General features: G+C 42.5%; 1 non-coding gene across 1 annotated transcript; it reads right to left on the bottom strand.

Moving 5' to 3' along the window:
- Positions 1–2,830: 2,830 nt before the first annotated feature.
- On the bottom strand, positions 2,831–2,903 carry TRNAK-CUU (transfer RNA lysine (anticodon CUU)). Its single transcript has one exon. It is a non-coding gene; the product is annotated as a tRNA-Lys (tRNA).
- Positions 2,904–6,603: the final 3,700 nt, after the last annotated feature.

Genomic DNA, 6,603 nt, shown 5'->3' with positions numbered 1-6,603 from the left:
GCTGAGATGAGAGAGGAGTTGCAACTACTGGGAATAGTAAGATGTGGCTAAGAAAATGTGGCTCTTCAAAAGTTTCACAGAGAGTACAGGAAGGAGCTATGAAACAAACTCATCTCATCTTCTTTCCCCTTTATCATGCATATGCCTCACTACCCACATTTTCTTCATAGCTTCAGCCATTATTCCTCACTTCATACTGTTTTAGTTTGCAGGCTCTGCAAACAAAATGCCACAGACTAGGTGGCTTAACCAACTGAAATTAATTTTCTCATAGTTCTAGAGGCTCAAACAACAGATATTTATTTTCCCTGAGTCCTGGAGGCTGGAAATCCAAGATCAAGGTGTGGGCAGGGCTGGTTTCTCTGAGATCTCTCTCCTTGGTGAGCAAAGGGTCATCTTCTCCCTGTCTGCTCACTTGGCCTCTCCTCTGTATACACATCCCTGGTACTTCTGTGTGTGTCCAAATGTCTTCTTATAAGAAAACCAGTCAGATCAGTTTAGGGTTCATGCTAAGGTCCTAATATCGCCTATTTAAAGGTCCCAATCTCCAGATTTTAAAGATCACAATCTCCAGAATGTGACTCCAAATAGAGTCACATTCTGAGGTTCTGGGGTTAGGGTTTCAACATCTAAATTTGTGGGGAAACAACTCAGCTTCTAACATGTCATGATCACCACATTCAGCAAAGTATAGAAAAAGCATTTATTCTGTACATTGTGGCTAACAATGCCTTCTTCATGAAGTTTGATGAGAATTAGAACAAGGTGATAACATAGAGTCTGACGTTTAATTCTTCATTTTTGTTTGGTTAAACTCTGCTAATAGTTATAGAGCATGTTCACATGCTGGCCTGAGCCAGGCTTGGGAGACACAAAGAAGAAAAGATCTATTCCTGTTCCAGAAAGGCCACAACCATGATAAAGTAGGAAATCCTGCTATTTGTGACAACTTGGATGAACCTGGAGGGCATCACATGAAGTGAAATGTCAGACAGACAAATATTGTATGATGAAAAAGTCATACTCTGGGAGACAGAGCAGAGTGGTTGGTTGCCAGGGGCTGAGGAGTAGGCAAAAAGTGATGTTGGTTAAAAGGTACAAAATTTCAGGTATACGATGAGTAAGTTCTGAGGATAGAATGTACAGTTAGCATGGTGGTGATAGCTAACAATTCTGTATCATATACTTTTGATGTTCTCACCACAAAAAAGTGGCAGTGTGATAGGCTGGAGGTGTTATCTAATGCTATGATGGTAACCATTTTATAAGATGTAAATGGATTAAATCCTTAAACTTGCTCAATGGTATATGTCAATGATATCTCAATTAAGCTGGAAAAATAATGTTTTTGGAAAAAGAAATCTCACAGTCATAGTCTAATTGGAGATGGGGTATTGAATGTAGGGACAAAACCAGAGATAATTTCAATATTACAGTGAGCAAGTAGTCCATTAATACTATTTGGTCACACCTGGTACGGTGTGTAAGGTACAGTGACACTACATGGCAAAAGATGGACTTCTCCCAGAATCAAAGTCTCTTCAGGAAAGAATTCCACACTTGTTCCTTCACTCCCAGAAGACAGGGCCCATTTGGGATGTGTGTTACTCTGAAAAGTTCCTTCTTCCCATGAAAATTCACATACATAGATGTGCCCAAACCTGACATTGCAAGGATGACATTGCAGTGTCATCCATTATCTAGTTTTAGTTCAATGAAACCAAAGAGAACAAAGAGGTTATTTGCTTCCTCTGAGCATAAATTATGAAACTATGTTTTTTTCTATACAGAATTGACTCTCGAACAATATGGATTTGAACTGCTGGGGTCCGCTTATACACAGATTTTTTTTTCAGCAAATATATTGGAAAAACTTTTGGAGATTTATAACAATTCCAAAGAAATCTCACAAACCATGTAGCCCAGAAATATCTAAAAAATTAAAGATAAAGCATGTCATGAATGCATAACATAGATGTAGATACTAGTCTATTCTTACACAGGCATAAAATGAGTGATGTTTAATATGAAATTAAATATGTGTTAGTTTTCTTATTTTTTCTAACTTTATTTCAAAGAATTGCAATCCCTTACTGGCTTCCTTCACTCCACAAAGCTCTCATCAGCATCTCATTGTGAACACCTCCCCCTCCCGCACCAACCTCTTTATACTCTCATTCTCACTTTAGCAGCTTGACTCCCCCAGGTGAGACTTGACCAGGTACTCCAAGCTGGCCACCTTCTTTGGAAGATGTCAGACTGAGCAGTCTGACTGTTGAACTCTGTCCTTTCTCTCCACCACACAATCTATCCAGTGTGCATTTTCCCTGCTGGGTAGGGGCATAGCAAATGCTAACCAACCATTGCCCCAGATGAGCTCTACCCAAGGAGGGAGATGCTTTTTATAGGGACCTCTGACTTCAGGAAAACTATCTGGAAGCCCTTCTAATTTGGCTTTGTTGGAGGTGAGTGATGAACACATGTATTGTCCTCCTTAGAGGGGTTGATTGCTGCCCTCCTGTGACATGGTGATTTGCCATAAGAAGCATGCATTTAGTCTTCATCCCTGTTTCTGCTACAAAGCTTCTAAAACACTTGGAATTTCCAAAATGGTGAGAACATAAAGGTGTCTGAAAGTGAAAATCATGTCCAGCTCTTTGCGACCCCATGAACTATACAAGTCCATGGAATTCTCTAGGCCAGAATACTGGAGTAAGTAGCCTTTCCTTTCTCCAGGGGATCTTCCCAACCCAGGGATTGAACCCAGGTCTTCCACATTGTAGGAGAATTTTTTACCAGCTGAGTCAGAAGGGAAGCCCAACGCTAACTATGCCCAATGTGGGGCTCGAACCCACGACCCTGGGATTAAGAGTCCCATGCTCTACCAACTGAACTAGCTGGGCAAATGTGTCTATTGTTGTGTTAATTAGGTGGCTTTTGGACTCCACCTGGGGATGGGAGCTGGTTGCCAGAGGGACAAACCAGGTGATTAGAGGGTTGAATATTTTAGTCCAGTCCCCTGACTTCCTAGGGAGTGGAGAGTGCTGGTGATGAGTCAATCGCCAATGACCAATGATTTAATCAATCATCTCTAAGTAATGAAGCCACCATAAAACCTCAAAATAATGGAATACAGAGAACTTCCAGGTTGGTGAACACATGAAAATTTGGGAAGAGTGACATCCTGGAGGGGGCAGAGAGACTCTGTCCTTTCTCCTCACCTTGCCCTATGTTTCTCTCCCATCTGCCTGTGTATGAGTTGTAATAAATTGGTCATCTAGTATGAGATGCTTCTCGGATCTCTGTGAGCCAGTCTAGCAAATTAATGAAACCTAATGAAGGGTCCTGGGAAACTTCCATCTAAACAAGTTTGTCAGAATCACAGGTGACAACCTGAACTCGAGACTGGAAACGGAAGGAAGTGAGGGGCAGTCTAGTCAGACTGAGCCCTTAACCTGTGGAATCTGATGCTGCCTCCAGGTCCAGTGTCAGGCTGAATTCATTGACTTATAGGACTTCCAGCTGGTTTCACAGAATTTCTTGGTGTGGAGAAAACCCCACATGTCAGAATTGGTGTCAGAATCATTACCAGCCCAGGAGGCTAGCACCTCCCTGTCACTCAGGGAGTGGGGCAGTAATGAGGGAGAGAACCGTGGAGCAGGGCTGAGTGAGGCAGGAGGAGGAGTGTCTGTCCCCCTACTCATCCTGTCTTTTTTAGATTGTTGGGTAAACCTTTTGTTTTCATCTCAGGCATCTTCATTCATCCCAAGCCTCCCACAGACAAAGGTGGTTCCTGACACAGCAGCCCAGAATCTAGCCTGGAAACACCTGCTGGACCGTTCTTGTGTGGAATCTGAGTCCTTCCCTGAGAATGGCATTGGCACAGTGTGTTTCTAAAAAAACACTTTGTGTGAAGGGCAGTTGATTCAGTGTGGAGCTTGTGCTAGCAACTGAGCCCCTCTCCATACAAGGTGGTCACTATATGCTCTGCTTCCACATCCATCAAACACTCCTCACTGATGTCAAGGTATAACCCCATGGCTCTTAATCTCCGTGTGGCTGCTTCCATTCCACAGGATGCTGTGAATCTTAACAAAGGTGTCAGTTCAGTTCAGTTCAGTCACTCAGTCGTGTCCGACTATTTGCAACCTGATAGACTGCAGCATGCCAGGCCTCCCTGTCCATCACCAACTCCCAGAGTTTACTCAAACCATTCAATCATCTCATCCTCTGTCTCCCCTTTTCCTTTGGTCTTCAATCTTTCCCAGCATCAGGGTCTTTTCAAATGAGTCAGTTCTTCGTATCAGGTAGCCATAGTATTGTAGTTTCAACTTCAGCATCAGTCCTTCCAATGAACATTCAGGACTGATTTTATTTAGGATGAACTGGTTGGATCTCCTTGCAGTCCAAGGGACTCTCAAGAGTCTTCTCTAACACCACAGTTCAAAAGCATCAATTCTTCAGTGTTCAGTTTTCTTCACAGTCCAACTCTCACATCCATACATGACTACTGAAAAAACCATAGCCTTGACTACATGGGCTACATGGGCTATTACTACAAAGTAATATCTCTGCTTTTTAATATGCTGTCTAGGTCGGTCACAACTTTCCTTCCAAGGAGTAAGTGTCATTTCATATCATGGCTGCGGTCACCATCTGCAGTGATTTTGGAGCCCACCAAAATAGTCTCTCAGTTTTTCCACTGTTTCCCCATCTATTTCCCATGAAGTGATGGGACTGGATGCCATGATCTTCGTTTTCTTAATGTTGAGTTTTAAGCCAACTTTTCTACTCTCGTCTTTCACTTTCATCAAGAGGCTGTTTAGTTCTTCTTCACTTTCGGCCATAGGGGTGGTGCATATCTGAGGTTATTGATATTTATCTCAGCAATCTTGATTCTAGCTTGTGCTTCATCTAGTTCAGCATTTCTCATGATGTACTCTGCATATAACTTAAATAAGCAGGGTGACAATATACAGCTTTGACGTACTCCTTTCCTGATTTGGAACCAGTCTGCTGTTCCATGTCCAGTTCTAACTGTTGCTTCTTGACCTGCAGACAGATTTCTCAGGAGGCAAGTCAGGTGTTCTGGTATTCCCATCTCTTTCAGAATTTTCCACAGTTTATTGTGATTCACACAGTCAGAGGCTTTGGCATAGTCAATAAAGCAGAAGTAGATGTTTTTCTAGGACTCTTGCTGTTTCAATGATCCAACAGATGTTGACAATTTGATCTCTGATTCCTCTGCCTTTTCTAAATCCAGCTTGAACATCTGGAATTTCATGGTTCACATATGGTTTAAGCTGGGCTTAGAGAATTTTGAGCATTACTTTGCTAGCATTTGAGATGAGTGCAATTGTGCAGCAGTTTGAACGTTCTTTTGCATTGCCTTTTTTGGGATTGAAATGAAAACTGACCTTTTCCAGTCCTGTGGCCATTGATGAGTTTTCCAAATTTGCTGGCATATTGAGTGCAGCACTTTCACAGCATCATCTTTTAGGATTTGAAATAACTCAACTGGAATTCTATCACTTCCACTAGCTTTGTTCGTAGTGATGCTTCCTAAGGCCCACTTGACTTTGCATCCAGGATGTCTGACTCTAGGTGAGTGATCACACCATCCTGATTATCTGGGTCATAAAGATCTTTTTTGTATATTTCTTCAATGTGTTCTTTCCACCTCTTCTTAGTATCTTCTCCTTCTGTTAGGTCCAAGACAAAGTTGTAGTCTTTATTTTTACTTCAACTTTCACCTCAATATGTCTTTTCTGAGGCAGAATGTGAAAATATGTCCACACCACTCACTAAACTGGTGCTGCTCACAATCCTGCAGCACCTCTGAAGACGATCTGTTCAGTCCAGTTCAGTCGCTCAGTCATGTCCAACTCTTTGCAACCCCATGAATCCCAACATGCCAGGCCTCCCTGTCCATCACCAACTCCCGGAGTTCACTTAAACTCATGTCCTTTGAGTCGGTGATGCCATCCAGCCATCTCATCCTCTGTCATCCCTTTTTCCTCCTGCCCCCAATCCCTTCCAGCATCAGGGTATTTTCCAATGAGCCAACTCTTCCCATGAGGTGGCCAAAGTACCAAAGTATTGGAGTTTCAGCTTCAGCATCAGTCCTTCCAATGAACACCCAGGACTGATCTCCTTTAGGATGGACTGGTTGGATCTCCTTGCAGTCCAAGAGACTCTCAAGAGTCTTCTCCAGCACCACGGTTCAAAAGCTTCAATTCTTCGGTGCTCAGCTTTCTTCACAGCCCAGCTCTCACATCCATACATGACCACTGGAAAAACCATAGCCTTGACTAGACGGACCTTTGTTGCAAAGTAATATCTCTGCTTTTCAATATGTAATCTAGGTTGGTCATAACTTTCCTTCCAAGGAGTAAGCGTCTTTTAATTTCATGGATGCAGTCATCATCTGCAGTGATTTTGGAGCCCAAAAAAACAAAGTCTGACACTGTTTCCACTGTTTCCCCATCTATTTCCCATGAAGTGATGGGCCAGATGCCATGATCTTCATTTTCTGAATGTTGAGCTTTAAGCCAACTTTTTTCACTCTCCTCTTTCACTTTAATCAAGAGGCTTTTTAATTCC

Source organism: Bos grunniens, chromosome 4 (genome assembly GCF_055505025.1).
Source record: "Bos grunniens cultivar Pamir isolate PY7600 chromosome 4, Bosgru_T2T1.0, whole genome shotgun sequence".
NCBI lineage: Eukaryota > Metazoa > Chordata > Mammalia > Artiodactyla > Bovidae > Bos > Bos grunniens.
Note: the sequence above shows the minus strand (reverse complement) of the source record. Positions and strands in the feature narration are given on the sequence as shown.